The following is a 23,605-nucleotide window of genomic DNA, read 5'->3' on the forward strand; positions in this document are numbered from 1 at the left end:
GAACTTTAGACACTCTGTAATGACTATCGCTTACTATATTAACATATTTAGTTTTTCATAGAAGCATAGGACACATGTTCCCATACATAATCATAACCACAATCAATATACAAATCATGAAAATATTGGTTCACAGTTGCATCGCAGATATATTCAAAACAACACATATTGCACTTGTTATTTATCCATATTTATTACAACGATAATGCATCATAACCCATTAATTATAAATTGTAATCATACAATGTTAATCCTTTTTGTCTGCAGTAAAACAGAATCTAGATCTCTATCCACATCCTCTCTTCTAAATGTCTCTCTTTCTTTTGGAGCAAGTTTCTTGTCCCTCCATTACTACTACATCCTTGCTCTTGCAGTCAATCCATAAATTATGTTCCCTTTTGTTCCTTGTAATATTTCAAACAAGCATGGGCTTGAATATTTTCCTAAGACCATTTAATTTCACGAACCATCCGCTTTAATTCTTGGACCACTAAGCCTTTAATGCCTATTGTCAAGTTTAGGTCTCTTCTTTGCACAATAAATTGTATCATCCTACTAGGGATTCTCCATTCCTGGCTCTATAATCCATGTCCTCAGACTTAGTAACCTTCTTCTTTTGTTATTCCAAATATTACAACATACGTACATTATTTTTACAATGTAGCTCATACTATAACCTTTGGTGAGACTATGACATAGAAAATACAACTCCTGAAAACTAATAACCAACAAATACCCTTTTCTACTGTATATTCTTGTTTGTTGATCTGATGCAAAGTGAAGCAAATGTCAAACTACTCTAACTATTATTTGTTTTAAGAAATAAATTATCTATCAAAATACTAACTATAAATATAAGTACATAATTAAACCAAAATAAGAACGACAAAAATGTCATTTTGCAAAAGCTATGGTTTTCTTCAATTAAGAACAATCTATAAAATTACACTTAGAAATTAAGATTCAATACTTTGAAATTAGAAACTAAAATGGAATAGTTTGGAATTAGTTCCAAAATACTTGACCTTATTCTATCTTTGTTTTTAACAATTAGTTAGACTTAAACTTTCCTTGTATATATGAACTTGAGCAATAAATTCTTCTTCTTCTTCACACATAACATTTTAACTAAATGAACTAAAACTACATGCACATGAATCATGTATACAAATAAATAGTGACATGCCACCACGTAGCTCTTGTTTTATAAAATTGATTGCAACTCTTCCAACTTTATTTTATAAATGGCCTTTTGATCACTAAGTTGGCTACCATAATTACTCTTTACTCTTGAGGGGGGAAACGAGTTGCAAGTGTAACTCTGATTAGGTGATTGTGGTTAAGATAAGGAAACAAACAAACACGTGGAGAAAAATGTAACAAAATATTTTAGCTATCAATGTCTTGGCGGCACATTTGTCAATATTCTCACAGTTTTCCTTACTACTGATTCAAATCATTGGCATGTGGAATTCCAACATGAATCCAAAACACTTAGTCTCCATATGGCTTTGTCACATTACATGGGGATTTAATAGTGTAACTTGAGTTTGGAATTTACCTAACCCTTTGGAAAGTCTCATACTCTGTATGGAGGTTTATTAGTTTTTCATTGTTCTAGTGTTGAAGACTCCACTGCCTTAGGTTTTGATGAAACTCCTAGGATACATTTTCCACATGATTTTGTTAAAAATATTTAATAAAATAAATTAGATATGTTTAAAAATGGTGCGTTTTGGAATTGTTTTTAATTTGATTGTTGACTTATGATTCTAGGAAGGAATAGATAGAGGTTCACAAATGTAATGAAAGAGTTAAGCCAAGATATATAAAGAGAAATAATCAAATAAATAAATTAAATTTATGTATAAAATATTTAGGAATGTAATTGAATAGATATGGAGATGAAAATTTCAAAGTTTAAAGAGTTTGTTGTCATACATAGTTGGATTGTTTCTTGTTTCGATACTTTCGAGGAGTATACTAAGGAAATTATAGTGGCTAGATAAAAAGTAAGCAATCACTACTACACCAAGGGCACTTTTGAGACATTTGTTTTTGACAAAAGAAATCTTTTGTCTCAAAAACTCATTTTTTATTTTAGTTATTTTACATTAAAAATTAATATCAATTGATTTGTCTTAAATATAGACTTTAAGACAAAAATAGGTTGAGACAAAAATATTTTAAGACAAAACTTTATATTTAAGACAAAAATAGTTTAAGACAAAAATAGTTTAAGACAAAAATATTTTAAGACAAAAGTAGTTTGAGACAAAAATATTTTAAGACAAAACTTTATATTTAAGACAAAAATAATTTAAGATGAAAATATTTTGAGACAAAACTTTATATTTAAGACAAAAGTAGTTTGAGACAAAAATTTAAAGACAAAACTTTATATTTAAGACAAAAATAGTTTAAGACAACATTATTTTAAGACAAAAAAAAATTAAGACAAAATTATTTTAAGACAAAACTTTATATTTAAGACAAAAGCATTTTGGGACAATAATATTTTAAGACAAAACTTTATATTTAATACAATGACCACTTTAGATCAAACCTATGTTTAATACGATATTTCACTTCAAATGAAAATGGAGGGCACCGCTGAGTTTCAGGGTGATCTGTGCACACGTTCTGAACTGGAGCTCCCGCGCACCTGCTTCCTCGGCCCCTGCTGCCCTCCGCAGGCCCCCTGCCTGGTAGCCCTTGCTGCTGGGCTCTCAATCCTTCCCGGCATCCCCGCAATCGGGCTCTGCCTCCCTCCTCCGGCCAGTGCCGCTGCTGGCACAGCGTTTGCGTCTGGGTTTTGCGATCGCAGAGGAGCATAGCTGCCGCCATGAGTGCGCCTGGGTGGGGAGCCTTCTCCCACCCAACCAATCTCTTCATAAGATTGCTCTCGCAGAAAGGGAAGAAATTTTTGATTTCAAAAGTCCCGAAATTCATCAAAAAACTGGAGGAAATTCCTAAGATCGCCCTGCCAGAAGACCAACCGATAAAAATTGCCCTAACCCTGGCTGACAGAGGATTGGTAGGACAATTTATGGGATGCTGGCCCTCTACAAAAGCAACAGATGACTAGATCCAACACAACTGGAGGCCCCAGCTGGAAAATAATGCGATCTACTATGTTTTCGGAAGAGGGTATTTCATTTTCTAGTTCACCTCCAAAGAAGATCAAGATTTGGTTTTCAGAAATAGTCCATATTTTATGGGAAATCAGGGTCTATATCTTAATAAGTGGACCCCCAACTTCAATCCCTCAATCAATACCCCTAAAGAGGTCCCAGTCTGGGTTCGGCTTCCCAATATTTCGATCCATTGCTGGAGCTATCACACCTTGCAGAAGATTGGAAATGGCCTAGGCCGTTTCATTGACAAAGTAGATAACAAGGGCCAATATACCTGTGTAAGAATCTGTGTGGAAGTCGATCTGGAAGCTGGACTGCTTGAAGCGATAAAACTTACAGTCAGAGAATGGCATCACTATCAAAAATTGGATTACGAGCAACTGCCTTTCAAATGCAGAACCTGTCACGAACATGGACACTTCCAACAAAATTGCCGAAAAGCTCCAACCAGGGACAAAGTGGACAAAGAAGGATGGAAAGAAATAAAAAAGGGAAATGCAGTCCCAAAACCAACTGAGAAGAAAAATTCAGGGCCATTGGTGAAGCCTCGGCCTAAACCAAAAGCCAAAGAAGTTCCAAAAGAGGGTTCTTCCTCTAGGGTAAAGACAGATGCCATTGGAACCCAAGAGGAACCAAAAAACCCGTCGAAGAAAGTGAAAGAAGCAGAGGAAAAGTCAACTCTTCCTCCATCAGAAGATGAACAAGCGGAAAAAGAAGAAAATGAGGAGCACATCAGTTTGGACTCCGATTCTGAGGGAGATTCAAAATATGGAGTCTCAAATTCAGACAGCTCACAAGTCACTCCTATCAAGTCGGCCAGGGGTTGAAAGTCCAAGAAGAAATAGAGAGAGGAACAAACTTATCTGGATGTTCTCCAAGTCTCTCAGAAAACTCTCAAAGGAGTGATGAATACCAGATCTGGGCACAAGCATGGTCGGGCTCCAAAAGGAGGCACAACCTTCCAAGCCAGTGAATAATGAAATATGTCTCCTGGAATTGTAGAGGGTTAGGCAGCAGGTTGAAAGAAGAAGATCTGAAAGACATTGTAAGGATGTACTCGCCTAAAATCCTTCTCATCCAGGAGACAAAACTGGAGGAACTTCTACTCCTCCAAGCAAGCAAACATTTTGGCATAAAGGCCAAGGTAGTGCAGTCAGCGCTAGAGGCGCCTTTGGAGGGATTGCCTCCTTTTGCGATAGCTCCAAATATGATCTGATTCACGAAGAATGTTGCCCCCATTGGCTACTCACTAAGCTCCTCCATAAAGAATCTGGCCACCAAGTAAGTATGTTCAATCTTTATGCTCCAGTCTTACCATTCGAGAAAAAAATTTGTTGGGACTCGCTCCAGTCCTATCTTTTCTTGCACAACCTAGAAAATATTATTATTGCAGGTGATCTTGTTATGAAACCAGCTCACAAAAAGATAGAAAAGAGAGATGAACGCCTTAGAATTCACCCTCTTCGAGGGGGAAACCTCCTTTACATTACATAAATGAACAATTCTTGGATGATACAAATGAAAATACCTCCTTTCTATATATAGGATTCTAAGGGGTTATAACATAATAAGAGCCGACATAACAATAATAATGTAAGGGCACAATAATAACAATAGTGGGCTTCTATGGGGCACAATAGTAACAATATGGGCACTACATGTGTACATCAATATAATAAGTGGGTTGTACTAATAGCAATTAGGGGTTACACTAGTAGTATAGGGGCCTAACATGCCCCTCCCCTTAAAAAAACGTTGTCCTCAATGCTTGAGTAATTCTTGATGCTTCTGTATAAAATTATTGTCCTCCCCTATGGAATCTTCAGTGGGTAAGTTGTTCCACTTGATGAGATACTCTAAAATTGATCGATTTCGTAGCTGTCGGGTTCTTGTTTCTGTGACTGCTCCAGGTTCCAATATGATTTTTCCTTCCTCTTCAATTTCTGACAATATTGTTTGAATTGGGATCTTTTGCAACTTTTGAATAAGTGGCCATACTTCTTCATCCTTCTTCCATTCATCCCTTGCTTCGTTTATCCAATCTGGTTGGATAATAGAAATAGCACAAAACAATGCTTCCACATACTCATCCTTGAAGAGTCTTCCCATTCGGTAAGGTCACCATTTTTTAAGTGCATGTAGTATTGCCAAAATTTCCTTCTCCTAAATAGCTTGCTTGAGATGTAGCAGTAAAAATACCCAATCACCTACATCAAAACATTTTTCACTACGATGTTGATCTACCTGTTACTTTGTTTGATTTTGCACCGTAGTGGCATTATCCTTTAAAAGTTGGAGAACTTGTTGTTGATGCTCGATGTGATCTTTCACTGCTTGAACCTTTTTCTTCTTCATATGTCCTTCTATCTATAGAGTTTGAGGAGTGGCAATTTCTTCCAATCCTTTACAAGATATGGTCGGATTCATTTGTTGATGCTCGATGTGATCTTTCACTTCTTGAACATTTTTCTTCTTGATATGTCCTTCTATCTTGATAGTTTGAGGAGTGGTAATTTCAACCAATGAATTACAAGATATGGTTGGATTCATTTCTTCTTTCATGATGTGATCTTTCACTTCTTGCACCTTTTTCTTCTTGATATGTCCTTCTATCTTAAGAGTTTGAGGAGTGGTAATTCTTGCCAATGCTTTACAAGATATGGTCTGATTCATTTCTTCTTTCTCTAGGGTGGGGTCCTGGCATATATCGTCTTATTTTGATGTTTCTTGATCGTTTTCTTCCTCCTCTTCATATTCTATGTAAAATAATTTCTTCTCAGCACACTTATGACCTTTAATGCATTTGCTATCACAATTGTAACAAAGCCCTTTTTCTCTTTTTTCTTGCAATTGTTGTGGTGTAAACCCTTGTAGGTTGTGGAAGGATAGGAGAAACAACACTTCCATCTTTATAGTTGTGAGGGGTATGCTTCCTGGTTTCCATAATTTTTCTTTCAACTATGTCACAAAGCCCTTTTACTCTTTCCAATTGTTGTGGTGTTGCTCTTTGTATCCTCATAATGTGATACCATTTCCTCTATGAAAATTGACCACATAACAAGTTGTTTATGAGAACAAAGCCCTTCATACGATAAAAATTGATCTGGTTCTAAATATGAACATGCAATACATACCTTTTGTAACAGTGGTACACCATGTAGATCAAAATATTTCTCCATCTGAAGTATCCAATTTACTGGATACTTGCCATCAAACTTCCTCATCTTGCGTTTTCTTAATTTTAGGAGCTCGATCTTGAAACAACTATATAACTCTGTACTTTCGGATTTTAAGTTCTGAAATTGCAACCTGTAGTAGCCCTCTACGTCCTCTTTCCAATGCCACCAGTCTGATCCAAATTGGATTATCCAAGAAAGAGTTATGCACAATCTCCCAAGATGACCTTATTATAGACCTTTCCAGAAGAGAAAACTTGTATGAAGTGCCACGTGTCACTGTTTTGACCTTTGGAACTGAAAAATATATACAAGAAACTACAGTCCTTCCTTTTTTTGTACCTTCTTACAAAATTTCAATCCGATGCTCAGAGAGAAAGTTATGACGATTTTCCCTAGATCACCTGTTTGGAATGTAATTCAGGAGTCTGCAAAAAGACCAACTTCGTCAAATCATATCTCCGCAAATATAGCGCGAAAAGCTCTGAAATTTGGATTCGAGCTTCAGCGCGATTTCATCTCAAACTTGTTTTTTTTTTAGCTTCTGAAACGTCGTAGAAAAAAGTTATAGTGAAAATTCCACGATGACCGGTTTGGAGCAGCAAAACCCTAGAATCCAAAGCTCTGATACTAAATGTTATGAAACTAGCTCACAAAAAGATAGAAAAGAGAGATCAATGCCTTAGAATTCAGCCTCTTCAAGGGGGAAACCTCCTTTAAATTACATAATGAACAATTCTTGGATGATACAAATGAAAATACCTCCTTTCTATATATAGGATTCTAAGGGGTCATAACATAATTAAAGCCGACATAACAATAATAATGTAAGGGCACAATAATAACAATAGTGGGCTTCTATGGGGCACAATAGTAACAATATGGGCACTACATGTGTACATCAATATAATAAGTGGGTTGTACTAATAAAAATAAGGGGTTACACTAGTAGTATAGGGGCCTAACAGATCTGAATGTTAAGCTAGCTGCAAAAGAGAAAAAGGGGGGCTCGCTGGTCAGGGACCCAGCTAGAGAATGGGTTGAAGACCTCATTTTAGATTGGGAATTGGAGGATATCAAGCCCACATCTGGGAAATTCACCTGGTCAAACAAAAGGATAGACCCCGACCACATTGCTACTCATCTGGACAGATTCCTAGTCCAATCCTCCTTCTTGACTTGTGGTTTAATGGCCACCTCTAAAATTTTGCCGAACTACACCTCTGACCATAAACCCATTCTGCTTGAGCTCTCCTTGGACGGAAATCTTGGCCCCATTCCCTTTAGATTCAGTTCTCTATGGATTCATCAAGAAGGATTCCAGGAGGTGGTCTTCGAGGCCTGGAACCGGCAAGTTCATGAAGGATCCCCTTTCTTTGTGTGGGAAGAAAAAATGAGGAGACTTAAAAGGGAGCTGAAGGAGTGGGCTAAAAGGTTGAAAATGCCCACCGCCAAAAGAAAGGAGATGCCTAATAGTTTAGCAGGCCATCAATTAACAATGGAGAATTCCGATGTAACTCAAATCCTTCTTCAAAAAGAGGTAGAGTTGCAAAAATATCTCCATAGAGCTAGTACGGATGAAGAAGAGTTTTGGAGACAGAAGTCCAGAAATCTTTGGTTACAGGCCAGAGACAAAAATACAAGCTACTTCCATAAGCAAGATGAAGCACACAAGCACTTCAAAACATTAAATGAAATTCACTATCAAAACACTGTGGTTAAATATTTTGAAGGCATAAAGCAAGCAGCCCACTCCTTCTTCAAAGATCTTTACTCTACCTTGGAAGACCCTCCTATCGATTCTCAAGCCTATCCGATTGATCTTATTCCTCACTGTGTTCAAGATTCTGACAATATTACGCTGACTTCTCTGATCACTATGAATGAGATTAAAGAAGCTTTGGATTGCATGGATCTGGATAAAGCCCTGGACCCTGATGGGTTCATTCCAAGGTTCTACTTGACTTGTTGGCCTACAATTAAAAAAGACCTTCTAAGAATGATCTGTAAATCTCAGACTTGCACCAAGATTGGAGGCAGTACCAACTCGACCTTCCTTGCCTTGATTCCGAAAGACAAAGGTGCCACCGATTTCAGCAGATTTAGGCCCATCTCTTTGTGTAATACAAGTTATAAGCTAATTACAAAAATAATAGGCAACCGTATTAAGAAAATTTTGCTAGTCATCATCCCCGAAAAATGAGGAGGATTCATAAAAGGGAGAAAGATTCTTGACAATATTGTGCTGGTGTAAGAAGCAATTCATTCAAGTTGTCATTGAAAAGAGAAAGGCATGGTGATTAAGCTAGATTTGACAAATTCCTTTGACAGGGTGAGACATGATTTCCTATTTTATGTGATGGAGAAATTTGGCTTCTCAAAAGTTCTCATAACTTGGGTGAAAGCCTGCATTGCCTCCCATTGGATAGCGCCTTTGGTTAATGGTCGTTCAATGGAATTTTTCTAGGCCTCGAGGGGGCTAAGACAAGGTTTCCCTTTGTCCCCGCTTCTTTACGCCATTCAAGCTTCGGTGCTCAGCTTCCAGCTAGACTACTATCAACAGATCCAAACTCTGTGAGGCCTGAGAATGGCTCACAATGTTAAAGACATAAATCATGCCTAGTTTGCTGATGATACATTATTTCTTGTAGGAGCTAGCATAAATTCTGCTAGAACCTTCAAGAAGGAGCTAGACATTTATAGGGAGGTTTTGAGCAGCAAGATTAACTATCTAAAAAGCATGATCTATGGCTGGAATTGCTCGATCAAAGATTTGACAGACATAGCAAGGCTATTAGAAATGGAAAGAACCCTAACCTGGGAGTCATTTAAGTATCTTGGGATCCCAATCTTCAGATCAAATCCTAAGGTAGCTCACTAGATGCCCCTGCTAGACAAGCTAAAACTCAGGATACAAGCTTGGGGAGCCTCATGGTTGAATAATGCTGGGAAGGTAATCCTTATGAAATCTGTTCTCGTAAGTCTCCTAGTTTATCAGAACTCCATTCTACTAGCCCCTAAAACCTTTATTAGTAAAGTGGATGGTCTCCGGAGAAGATTTCTGTGGGAGGGAGGGAAAAATAATGAAAGAAGGCTCCATTTAGTTAATTGGGACACTATTAAGAAGCCATTCTTGGAAGGAGGTCTCCAAATGCGGGATCTGGCAGCCCAAAATCTTGCTTTGGGCTCCAAGCTCCTTTGGAACATTGTTTCTGGGAATCATAGTTGGAGCAAGAGAGTTCTGTGGAAAATATATTTTCATGAGCAACGTTTGAGGTGCTTGGACCAGCCTCCTAGAATTTCCAAAGGATCACCAGTTTTCAAACTCCGTCTCACAGCTTTGAAACTTTTCATTCATAAGGTTTATTGGATCCCAGGTAATGGGAAAAAAATAAAAATTTGGGAAGATTCGATTCTTGGAGATCAACCCTTGAATCAGATGGCAGAACTGGAAAATATTAGAGCTTGGCTTCAGGCCAGCAATCTAGAAACCCTTTGGGACATCTCCAATTGGACAAATGATGTAGAAAGTCTATGGGATGGTTGGAATTTGGGGGGGGTCCCTCATTGGCTGGATGGTGAAGCCAATTTATCGTTGGATTTGCTCTAAGGAAAATCTCCCTTAAAGGCCTCTTCTAAGGACAAAAGAGGGTGGGGTTCTCTTTCAGGCTCTTACTCAGCAGCAGAAGGTTACAAAAGTATGATGGTTGTCCCTAACGTCCCCCCAGAGCCAACTCAATGGAAATTTATTTGGTCTTTTCCTGCTCTCCCCAAAATTGACTTCTTTTGTTGGACTCTGGCGCATAAAAGTATCCTCACTAGATATAACTTGAGGAAGTGTGGAATGGAAGGTCCCTCCAGGTGCCCTCTTTGTGCATCCGATGAAGAAACGGATAACCACCTGTTCTTATTGTGCCCTTCTACTCAAGAAGTTTGGAAGGGTGTCCTGATGTTAGGACCTGACAAAATAGAGCTTCCAGGAAATATTCAGGACCTGCTAAGAAACTGGGCCAAGTTATCCCCATTCTGTCTCTCCAAAAAAAGCCTTCTCAAGACTGGCTAGATGTGGATCCCCAAATTCACATGCTGGAAACTATGGTTGGAGAGGAACAAAATAATATTTAGGGAGGAGAGTTGTAACCCGGTCAGAATTATCCTTAAGATCAAAGCTCTATTGGGAGAGGCCTTAGAAACCAAACCCACCATAAGAAATGGCATGATTCTGGACAGTGAGGAAGATCAATGGTTAAAAGAGCTTGTTCCAAATCGTCAGAATAGATCCATTCCTCCTACTAAAGCCCCTTCTCATTGTGAAATTCGTCTAGAAGAACAAGAATTCATCAAATGGAGATCTGCTTTGGATGATCACTGCCTATTCTTCGATGGGGCCTATAAAGGTAACCCAGGAAAGGCAAGTGGCGGGGGAGTTATCTTAAGCCCAGGTGACTCAACTGAGTTGTGCTTTTCTTGGGGTCTGGGGCATGAAACAAACAACAGAGCAAAGGCTCTTGCTTTGTGGCAGGGTCTAAATTTGGCTATCAAGAGGAATCTCCTCTCCATCTCAGTCTTTGGAGACTCTAGACTAATTATACAGGCTATGAACTCTCAAAAGATCCCTTCTCAGGTGCAGTTAGCCCCCATCCTCAAAAAAATCAGACTACTGTTGCCCAAGTTCCACAAAATCTCCTTCTATCATGTTCTGAGGAAGTTAAACTCACAGGCGGACTTGGCAGCCAACCTAGGCTCTCTCAGGAGCAGGAGATCTCTGTTAGTAAATGATGTTGAATCGGACTGCAGCATTCCTTAATTTTGGAGTTGTCTGGGCCTCTGTTCCTTTGAGCATTTTGCTGATTCAGATTCTCCAGACTTCGAGACCGAACCATTTTGAGCTGGCTGCTGTTAGGAAACGTGGACTCATCCACAAGGGAAAATTCAGAACGCAACTGTGGCAGTTTTTATCTCTATTCGTCGTTGGAACTCGCTGCTGCATCTGGGTAGGTGATGGGGAGTTCACAAGGGCCTCTTCAAGGCCAATTTACCGCTCTTGGAATTCTTGAACACTATATAACACTCTGTGAGACATTTCAAAAAGAAAACACAGTGATTCTTGGGATGATCCAGCACTCCGGCGCGTTGGATATCCTCTCTACAAGCTAGGAAGCAGAGCTATGTCACGGAAAGCAAAAGCAACGGAATTTCAAGGCACCATTCTGAAACCAAATCAAGTTCTTTTTCAAGCCTCTATTTGCATTCACAGTGTAACTCATTCAGCAAACTATTCAAAAGCAAAATATTCTTTCCTCACCGACTGTAACAAGGAAATACAGGGTTCCAGTGTTAAAGTCCTCGGCAACTGATTTGCCGAATTTTAAATAAAAACTAACCGTTTATGTCAAAAAAAGAAAATGGAGAGCGGAGCGCTTAGGGTTTGACGCTGCTCTGCAACTGGCAGACCTTCACAGACTATGCCATTCTGCCATTAACCTTCAGCCATAAGGCAGCTACAGCACAATAAGGAACAGCTATCGCGCAATGGAATCCCCTCAGGGGGAGGACATGATGCCTCCCCCCGCTGATACGGAAAATGGCCTGCGATAGACTGAAAATGTCAGGATGGACCATCCAGAAGATACAACAACAGAGAATTAAAATACACCAACAAATAACAACACAAATGAAGAACCACAAGTGACGTCAAACACCTACAAGCCGGTAGCAGTTGACAGACCCAAAATCGAGCTCCCAAGTCAGCGCATCAACACTCAGATCCAGTTTATGAGAGATCATGCTTTGATAGGAAAATTCATAGGACTTTGGCCAAGGGAGAAAGCTTTGCACGGTTGGATCGCCACCAAATGGAAGCCAAAAGGGCATATAACACTGTACTTAGGGCCTAAGGGCTTCTTTACTACCATTTTCAATTGTCTGGAGGACCGAAATAGGGTATTGGATGGAGGACCATATTTCTTCAACTCAACATGGTTGTACCTAAGAGGATGGATCGAACGCTTTAACCCGGACAAAGAAGATCTGAGTTGGGCCCCAGTGTGGTTTCGCCTTTATTCTCTCCCTCTCGAGTATTGGGACGAAGACTCTTTGTGAGACATTGGGAATGGTTTAGGCGAATTCATCAAAGTGGCAGAGGAGACAAAGCTGAAGCGATACACCTCCTATGTGCGGATCTGTGTATACATGCACCTCACCAAATCTCTCCTGGACATGGTAAGCCTCTACCATGATGATTATGAATGGTTACAAAAAATAGATTATGAGCATGTACCATTCCGCTGTAAAAAATGCCACGCCCTGGGCCATTTATTCCGAGACTGTCCCTCCAATATGAAATCCACAACCACCCCTTCAATGGACAAATCTGACCCGGATGGGTTCACAAAAGCTCCCAATCGCAAAAAGACCCATAAAAAGCCCTCTACCTTAGTCAAAAAACCTGTCACCAGCACCTCCTTGCCTTCAACAAGCAACAGCTTTGAAATCCTGCTCCAGTTGAAGGTTCATATTTTAGATAATCAAAAACAACCTGAATCCATTCCTAAGACTTTCGCCCTTTCTGCTCCATCAAGCTCAAACAAAGCCCTCACTTCTAAGCAACCCACGGACACCAAAATGCCCTCTCCCAGTAACATGCAGAAAAGGACTACTCAAGGTATGAAGGTAGATAGCACTCAGATGCAGCTCACGATTGTAGATGATATAGAGGAAGACCAGAAAATAGTATAGCACATGGAAGAGGAACCGGAGAGCTTCGACATCAGAGATCTAGATATACTGGGACTTGAACAGGCTTGTAAGAAAAAGGAATATGACAAAATTGCTGAGCGACAGCTAGAGAACTTAGAAGTAATTCTCTCAAGAGCATAGAAGCAAAGATCATTAGGTGTCCAAACTGGTAGTCAGTGGGATGGAAGAAATATCTTCAAAGACAATAAGAAACGAGGATGGAAAACTGATCTTCAGAGAAGCATCCGCATAGTGGAGATGCTGGTGGAATCTGGAAGATACTCCAAGCTCACCAAATACTATAATCCCCTTCCCAATCATGAATCATAAAGCTCATCTCATGGAACATTAGAGGGCTCAACAGCCCGGGGAAGGGACGATTAATAAAGAACATTCTACAACAGGAAAAGCCTCAAATTCTCTTCTTGCAGGAGACCAAGTGTAGTTCCACAACGTTGGATCAGATACTTGCCAAAGCGTGGCCAGGAGGCAAAGAAGTGGCGGTGGAAGCCATGGGAGCCTCAGCAGGGCTAGCCATCGCTTGGGATGATACAGCTATAACACTTACCAACATACATGCCAGTAAGCACTTTATTCAGGCCAAGTTTCATTTAACAAGGACAAATGTTCATGGACACTTAACAATTGTCTACTTCCCCCAGGAGGCAGCAAACAAGGTAGACACACTGAACACACTAACTCAGATCAACTCAGAAAGATCCCACCCACTTTGGATCACAGGAGGTGACTTCAACATGATTACAAGATTGGAGGAAAAAAGAGGAGGACGGATCAAGCTAGACTGTGAAAGCACGCACTTCAAAAACTACATTCATAACAACAGGCTTATAGATATGGAATTCAACAATGGCGTTTATACTTGGAACAACAAGCGTGCAGATGCCCACCAAATTGCATCTCATTTAGACAGATTCCTGATCTCTGATAATGCAATACATCCTGGTAGGGATCTCTTGGCCTCTATATTGCCACTCTATGGCTCGGACCATTGGCCTATTAAGCTTCACTGACAAAGACTGGGAGACAATGTTCGCATGCCCTTTCGCTTTGAAGCCTTTTGGCTGAATCACCCCGATTTTCATAACCTGATAACAGAGACATGGAGAAATTTCACACCACCAGAAGGCACAAAAATGTACAAGCTCCAATGTCAACCTTTTGATCGCGTGTGAGATTTTGAATCGGAGCTCCCGCGCCCCTACAACCTCGCCTCCTGCGGCCCTCCGTAGGCCTCCCGCCTGGCAGCCCCTGCTACTGGGCCTCTAGTCTTCCTCCTTGGCACCCTGAAGTCAGGCTCTTCCCTCCTCCTTCGGCCAGTGCTGCGACTGGCTCCCTTCTGGCCTTTCCATGGCTGGGATCGACCCCTCCCAGATGCAAGACAATAAAGACTAGGCTAAGATCTTTGCCTCTCTCATTTCTGAAAATGCTACCATCCGAAACAAACCCACAGCTTGAAAGTTCGTCAAGAAATTGGCTGACATCCCAGAAATCTCCCTTCCCCCTAGTCTCCCAAGGAAGGCAGCGATCTGTCTAGCAGAGAGAGGTCTGGTTGGACAATTTACTGGCTTGTGGCCCTCTCCCAGAGTTGTACAGAAAAGGGTGGAGCGCAACTGGAACACGAACATCCAAGGAAAAATCGCAATAAGATTTTGTGGAATGGGTTACTACACATTCTTCTTTGAAACCAAAGAAGACCAGAATCTCATCTTCAGAAATGGTCCCTACTTCATGGATTCGAGAGGTCTCTATCTGAACAGATGGTCCCTTGACTTTGACCTAGAAATGGATATACCTAATGTAGTCCCGGTTTGGGTTCGATTACCCCATCTCCCTCTTCATTGTTGGGTAGATGAATCGGTCAAAGCCATTGGGAACATTGTCGGAAAATACATCGACAGATGCGAATCAGAGGACAACATGTACGCATGTGCAAGGATCTGTGTTGAATTCGACTTAGGAAAGGGCCTTCTGGAAGCATCAAGATCAAAGTGGACCAATGGAACCATATTCAGTAGCTGGACTACGAACAAATCTCGTTCAAATGTAAGGTATGCCATGAATATGGTCATTTTGCTAATAGGTGTAGTAAACTAAAAGAAAATGAAATGAATAAAAATGCTGAAGCTAGTGAAGACACATGGGAACAAGTCAAAAAAAAGAAATAAAACCCCAAACAGTCTGGCCCAAAACCAAAGCCTCCCCCAAAAATGCAAGCTACATCCTTCTCCCCCCCTCCCATCTTGACTCAGCAATTACCCTCTACATCAAACCCCTTTGAATCTTTGGAGGAAGAAGACCCCTCATCCCCCCACTCTCCTCCTGATCCCCAAGAGCCCCCTCTCATTGAAAGCCAACACCAATACACTATATAATCCTCATTGCCTCTTACTATTTTCTCTCAGCCTCTTCTTGATCCTCCCCTCGGCAGAATCACCAGAAGCTCATCTAAAGATCACAGGGGTTCTAGTGAACCCTCCAAGAAACCTGGCCCAGGTAGAAAATCTGCTAAGCAGCACAGGGATGAGAACGCACAAAAGGACATAGCAATGGGAACACAGACACCCATAGAAACTTATATCTTGGGGCAGCATGAAAAAAAAAGAAATCAACAAGGACCAAGGGGGGCAAGCACCTCCCCGCATACTGCATATCCAATGATGAAAATATTATCTTGGAACATCAGGGGACTTGGGCACCCCTCTAAGGTAGCAGCCCTAAGGGATCTTATCATTTCTGAGAAGCGAGGAATTATTATGTTACAAGAAACAAAACAAAACAAAAAAAAATGAATAAAGTCATTGAGCAGCAGAGACAGTATAGAGGAAGCATTAGTGAGGCAAGAGGAGCCTCAGGAGGAATAGCAAAAATTTGGAATCAAGGTATATGGAATTGTATTTCAGAAACAATAAATCAACACTAGATCAAAACAACTCTGGAAAATAAAGCAGATCAGCAAGCCATTATCATCTACAACATCTATGTGCCGAATCACTACAGAGATAAGGATAGTTGTTGGCATGATCTAAAAGACAGTCTGGACGTAGAAGAGAACACTAACATTTTTTTTTTGTAAAATTAAACTATTTCTATTGAGTAAAATATAGTACAATCAAGAGTGACAAGAAACCGCCCGACCGGAAATGATGAAACTATCAACCTCGGTCCCGGAGAAGGGGTGAACCAATCATGGAGCTACAACAATTAACTTGAGAGAAAAAACTGACATTTACCCTATAGGGGCAGAATTCTCAACACGATGTTTTTTCCCTTTCTTTTTATTGACTTTTATCCAACCATCCTGGGGAGTATGAGCTAAAACAAGTTGAAGACTGGAGTTCTCCAACAGGGGGAATTCCTTATCTGATTCAGAAGAGGAGGTCTCATGGACACGTTTCTGGGAGATTGCTATGACAGTGGTGTGAGCAGGAGTATTAGTGGACGGATCCATCGTCTGAGCCACCTGGTCCGGTTCTGCATCGCTCTCCTCATCTTTCGAGCTTGAGGAATCAGAACTCACTGCTGGCGGCGGAGGACAAGGGGTCCAACGTTTGGGTTTGGTCTTTGCAAAGTTTCCCTTTTTCGATTTTGCAGGCAGCGATGGGCAAGAATTCTGCAGGTGCCCTGTTAGGTGACAGTGGCGGTAGCGGAAGGCAGTGTTTTCGTAATCCAGATTCTGGGTCCAAACAAAGTCATTGATCTTGAGAATGATTTGGTCTGGAAGTCCTTTTCTTAAATCCAGTTCCACACATATTCTGGCATATGTGTGGAGACCTTTGGTTTCCCGCCAGAAATCTCCCCTAATGAAACTGTCCAAGGTGTTGCCTATGGCTCTATATACACTAGTATGCCATAAGTGGGCAGGTAAATTTGGAAGCCTAATCCATACAGGTGTCCTAGTAATGACTACAGTTGCTGGATCAAAATTTGGGAACCAAGGAGTCAAGAAGAGCCCTGCAGTCCCCATGAACCAAGGGCCTTCTTCTAAAGCCTTTTTATAACGCTTACTGTTGTCGAATAGAACAATGAAGTAACCTTTTGAACAGAAACTAATCTTACAATGATGAGTCCAGTTTGCATGGATCCATGCATAGAGATCCTGAGATCATGGCCACAGTCCGTTAAATCTGCAAATGATGGCTCTTTCTGCAAATTCTTGAAGTTGTGTTGCAAGATCATCATGGGTGATTTCAACAGAGGGGACTTCATCTATCTTATCAACCAAAAAGGGCCTAGATTTAAGGACCTCCGGGGGTTTGGGGTTCTCAGAGTGTACTGCATCTTTGTATGAGAAAGGAGGAGCAGAGGATGACTGTCCCGTTGTGCCTCCTCTCAGACGAAGGGTTACCACCAAAGTGTTGTTCCTGGAAATGCTATAAGAAGAGAGGGGAAGAAGGTCTTCAAGTTGCTTGCCTTGAAAGAGAAGTCTCTGAAGGCCTGAAGGGATCCCAATCCGTCGTTCTAGATCCAGTTTGAGATCCAGCACCGGATTTGAAGAACTGACCCAGTGCAGGATGGTTTTGCCTGAAGGCCGAGAAATTTGGATTTGAAAGGAGTCTAAGAAGAGCCTAGACCCAGTGGCAGGGCTTCTTGTGCTTCCGGGAGCAGATCTGCCATGGCGATTTTCCATCTGGGGTGTCAGACCTACAAGATCTTGGCCAATCTGTCGAATGTGAGCCCGATCTGAAGGAGACTTTTTGTTAATTGGCATCCAGAGTTGGGTTTGGTGTGGACTGTTCTGCTTATTGGGCATCATGGCGGATCTGAGTGTCTGACCTCCTTCCGTGGTCAGGATGCCCGATCCAGCTTTGTAAATCGGCCCTGCAGACGCCTCTTGTACTAGATCTGGTATAAAGGGAGGATAAGTAAAGAAATGAAATACCCTTACCGCAGATACGTTGCCTTGAGGTCTACTTGCTTCGGCTTCGTCCTCGAACATTATTTCCTCTTTCCTCACATCTGCCCCAGGGGTCTGGACACTCCGATCTGGGCTATTCTCCTGGCCGATCTCCTTAACGTTTGTAGTCCTGTGCATACAGGAGGCAGAGACGGTTTTTCCAAGGTCGGTGGGGTGCGCAGCTTTGGGGCTGATCCGGATAAGCCCAACAAAAATGAACTCGCCTTGCCCATGGCCAGATCGGGCATCGTAGACATTAGATGGCAGAACCTTGCCCTGGACAGGTTGCGTACAGTCAATCAGACTCTGCCGAGGGTTTTCCCAAGGTCCTTTGTTGGGGCTCTCTGGAAGATCGACTTGTCTGGGGTCGTGCCTATGGGGTCCGTCAAGGAGGCACTGTCAGTTCCTGTGCCTGTGAACCCCTTCCTCGTGCCGCTTCGAACCAGGGTTTCTGCCATCGCAGTCTCCGTTCGCTTGGGAATTTCCATATTATTAGATATCAATATCAAATTAAAATTGTGCATCAGGGTTAGTTCCAGGCCGGAGTCGGTTGCAGTCAACTAGCCTAGAACAATCCCTGTCATGTTATTTCAAGCTATGAGAGTAGTTCAAGAGAACACTAACATTATTCTAGGAGGTGATTTTAATTTAATCCTCCACGCTAGTGAGAAAAGGGGAGGTAGTTTTATGCTTGATCCATATAGAATACAGTTGGAAAATATCATGCAGGAGCATGATCTTATGGATGTCCCTCCAAAAAACCGTAGATACACCTGGAACAACCGCAGGATGGGTGCTGGTAACATCATGGAGTGGTTGGACAAAATTCTCATCAATATTACACATCTCTCTACTTTCTCTGTCAGATATGCGAACATTCTAACGTGCTCTACCTCCGACCACTTCCCAATAACTCTAATGCTGGAAAATCATAGGCCACTTGGGCCCATTCCATTCAGATAGAGTTCTCTCTGGAATGATCTACTAGTAGTTGCAGGAATTGTTTATAGCTCTTGGATCCAACACGTGGAAGGCTCTCCCGGTTTCATTTGGGAAACAAAACTGTGGAAAACAAAACAAGCCATCAAAGAATGGGCTAAAACAAAGTATCAACAACTAGAGAAGGTAAAAAAAGAAATTAAGAACAATTTGGAGAGTATCCAAAGAGCAATAGAGGATAATGGCCTTTCCCAAGAGAACAAAAGGCAGGAAAATGAACTCTACTTATAGCTATACCAAGTTAATAGAGAAGAGGAAACAAAATGGAGGCTCAAGTCGTCACAATTATGGTTACAAGGGGGTGACAAGAACTCAATTTTTTTTCAGAAGCAAACAACAGCTAGAAAGATAAGGAATAATGTTAGCTCCATCCTAGATGCAGAAGGTGATAGAAAAAGCACTCAGGAAGCCATTCGAAGAGCTGCTATAGATCACTATTGGGACCTGCTAACTGAAACAAAGGAAGCAGAGGATTATACAGATTTATTGCAGCATCTCCCAACAGGGATAAGCAGGGAAATGAATGACATTTTAAGCAAGGAGATAGATGAGGAGGAAATTAGGAGATCAATCTGGACTCTTCAACCTGATAAAGCCCCAGGACTGGATGGATTTCCCATCTACTTTTATCGAGCGTTTTGGGGAATTATTAAAAAGGACTTGACAAAAATGCTCAATTGGATCCAACGAAAAGGTAAAATAGGAGGATATATCAATGCTACTCATCTAGCACTCATCCCCAAAGAAAACAGGCAATCATCCTTTGCTCGTTTCAGGCCCATATCACTCTGTAACTCCTCCTATAAAATCTTGACAAAAATCATTGCTACCCGCCTGAAGCCTTTTCTCCCTTCTCTCATTTCCGAAAATCAAGGGGGATTCTTAGCCAACAAACAAATAACTGATTCCATTTTACTTGTGCAAGAAGCCATCCATTCGAGTCAAACCATAAATGAGAAAGGGTTTATCCTCAAGCTTGATCTGGCCAATGCATTTGACAGAGTGGGACAGTCCTTCCTCTTGGAAGCTTTTAAGAAGATGGGATTTGATGACCGCTTTCTCAACCTCATTCGAGCCTGCATTTCGAGGCCATGGATCTCCCCTCTTGTAAATGGCAGACCTGGAGAAGCTTTCCAATCCTCCAGAGGCCTTCGACAAGGTTGCCCCCTCTCACCTTATCTCTTCATTCTAATGGTTGAATCCTTCAGCAGAGCGTTGGACTTCAGCTGGAGGGTTGGCTTAATCACAGGAATAAAATTTGTGGATGGGGTCAAGAACATAAATGATTCAGAATTTGCCGATGACACCCTGCTTATTGGAGGGGACTCCACCACAATAGCCAAGCGCTTCAAATCTCTCCTTGACAAATACATGAGCTACTCTGGCGGAATGGTAAATAATTTGAAAAGCTGCATATATGGCTGGAACACAACAGTACAGGTGCTTCACAATATCGCCATCATCTTTGGAGTCACATGCAAGTATGATTGGGCTCACTTCTCTTACTTGGGCATGCTTTTAAGTGCTGGACCTTTGAGAGCAGAAGTCTGGGACACAGCGGTCGACAAAATGAAAAGAAAAGTGCAGCAGCGGGGATCTATTTGGCTCAACCCAGCTGGTCACCTCACTCTTCTTAAGTCATGTATATCTTCTCTCCCCCTATATCATTTTTCTCTTCTTCAAGCTCTGACCTCCTTCCACAAAAAATGGAAATCGTCCTTCGCCAATTCCTATGGCAAGGGGGGAAAAATGATAAAAAGAAATTCAAATTGATTAATTGGAAGCAGGTGATCCAGCCCCAAGACCGAGGAGGTATTGGAATTAGATCTCCTAAATTCCGCAATTTAGCCTTTGGAGGTAAAATTGTCTGGAGACTCATTACTGGACTCCCTGCATGGTGGAAAAAAGTTCTGGAAATTAAATACCTCAATTTTCCTAGACAACATCTTCTTGATCGAGATATTCCCAATAGAAAATCCTCCAAAATTTGGTGATTATGCAAGAGAGCAATTCCACTAATTGCTCAAAATACTTCAAAAATCCCCAAGGGAGGTGCAAGCATCAATATTGGAGTAGACAGAATCATGGGTCAGCAGCCAATAAACAGACATGGAGGAGTCCACCCTATCCTTTCCTTTTTTGAAAGAAGAAGCATTCATTACCTGGACCAGATCTCCCAATGGGATCCTCACACCCCTCTTTGGTCAGGTTGGGCCTTCTCAGCCATACCCAATAGTCTTAATGCAAGTCTTTCTGTCCTTCAATCCCTTTTGCACAGTATAGTCCCTGCCAAAAAGAACGATCTTGATGTGTTTCGTTGGGACCCATCCGGATCCTCTTACACCATCCAAGCTCCTCACCATTATATTTGCAACATCAGCTACCCCATGCGAAGTTGGCACCAATGGAAGGTGGTTTGGAAATCCGAGGAAATTCCAAAAATCAAGTTTTTTCTCTGGACCCTCCTCAAAGGGAAAACCGTCACAGCCGAAAATTTGCAAAAGAGGGGAATTAATGGCCCCTCTCGTTGTCCTAACTGCTTAGCTGTTGAAGAATCAATGCATCATCTCTTTATTGAATGCCCTTTTGCCATCAATTGCTGGAGGAACTTGTCTCATAACAATCAAATCCCATGGAACACCCAAAACACCATAGGAGAAATTCTTTACAAATGGAAAAAAAACTACCCCTGGCAACACAGGAAAAATAACACAGTGAAGAGAGTCTGGGACATTCTTCCCCACAATATGCTATGGAATATTTGGCTGGCATGAAATCGGAAGGTTTTTAAGGATAAGGACTCGACTGTTAGAAGCCTTTGCACCAAGGCAAGGAGTCTTGCCCTTGAGATCATCTCAATTAAGAATTCGAGAAGTATAAATGTCAGTGAACTTAGCGTAGAAGAACGCATTTTCATTGGACACCTGTTAGACCAAAACACCAAAAATCAGAAGGGCAACGTTGCTAGCAACAGAAACAACAATGTTTCCCCTAACTGGAAGATCAGGCTAAAAGAGGAAGAATTTGCAGGTTGGCTTAAAAACAACAATAGGCATTATCTATGTTTCAATGGGGCCTCAAAGTCGAATCTTGGGGTAGCAAGGGCGGGAGGAGTTATTTTTAATGCTAATGGGGATAACATACTCTCATACGAGTGGGGTCTTGGCCACACTTCCAATAACAGAGCAGAAGCCCTGGCCCTTTACCAAGGTCTTATTCAACTTGGGTAGCTTGGTATAAACATAGTCACGATATTGGCAGACTCGGCAATAGTCGTCAGTGCAATGGTTTAGAACAAGGATCTTCCCAATGCTCTCGTTTAGCCGATTATCAGATGGTGCCAAATTTTACGACACACCATGAAAGATGTGTGCTATTATCATGTTTTGTGATCGCGCAATAAAATTGCAGATAGTCAAGCCAACAAAGCTTATGCCAGATCACTGGGTTGCCTTATCTGCAATGGTGTGGAATCATTTAAGCATATACCATAATGAAGAGAGCTCTTGGATCCGAACAACATCTCAGCTCATCCGATATACCTTTGGTTTCTGCTGTTCCATTTTCACGAAGGAACAGCAGAAAAATGGAACAACAGAAAAGGAACAGCAGAAAATACAGCAGAAAAGGAACAAGAGAAAAGGAATAGCAGAAAAAGCAGAAAAGCAGAAAAGGAATAGCAGAAAATACAGCAGAAAAGGAACAACAGAAAAGGAACAGCAGAAAAAATAGAACGACAGAAAAGGAACAACAGAAAAAATGGAACAGCAGAAAAGGAATAGCAGAAAAAATGGAACAACAGAAAAGAAAAACGCAACTCTAATAAGTTCGTCAAGCTTGAAGCAAGTCGGCACCAACGACAAACCTGAAGAGTCCACTGCTCGACACATCAGCCATAGTAATATAGATTGATATGCTTTGTAAATGCTATTATTTACTATTACAGTTTGTTAGGATTTACCTTTGGTCTTTTGTTTTTAGAAGCCCAAAAGGCAGGATTAAGGAGGAATTTTGTTTAAGCTGTAACTCCTTCTTCCCTAGCTCTTCTTGGCACCTCAGCATGTATTTCAGGAGCTCAGTCTCCCTCCTTTTTTCAGATTTATAATAGCAACCGAATTTATAGAAAGAGCAAGACAGGCAGAGATTCTTTGGAGACAAAAATCGAGGATCCGATGGCTTAAAGAGGGTGAACGCAATACAAATTTCTTCCACCATATCACTATCCAACGAAGAATGCACAACAACATTAATCTCCTCCAAAATCGACAAGGGGAACATCTAGAGAATCATGAAGATATAGAACAGGAACTCCTCAACCACTTTCGGAGGGTGCATCAGGAAACAGAGACTGATCGGCTGCCAGCTATAGAGAAGATAATCAAGATTATTCCTAAGATCGTAACTGAGGAACATAATAAAATACTCCTCAGGCCTATTTCTTTACAGGAAGTGGATACAGCTATGCGACAACTCAAAGTTAGGAAAGCACTCGGACCAGATGGCTTCACTTCGGACTTCTTTCACAACTTCTGGGATCTAATCAAGGAGGAAGTCTGGTAAGTAGTCGAGGAGTCCAGAGTTAACAGATGGATTCTTCCATCCTTGAATTCCACCTTCATCGCCAGCATCCCTAAGGAGGA

Source organism: Pinus tabuliformis, chromosome 4_1 (genome assembly GCF_031772625.1).
Source record: "Pinus tabuliformis cultivar Carrire ecotype Pingquan chromosome 4_1, CPIR1, whole genome shotgun sequence".
Taxonomy (NCBI): Eukaryota; Viridiplantae; Streptophyta; class Pinopsida; order Pinales; family Pinaceae; genus Pinus; species Pinus tabuliformis.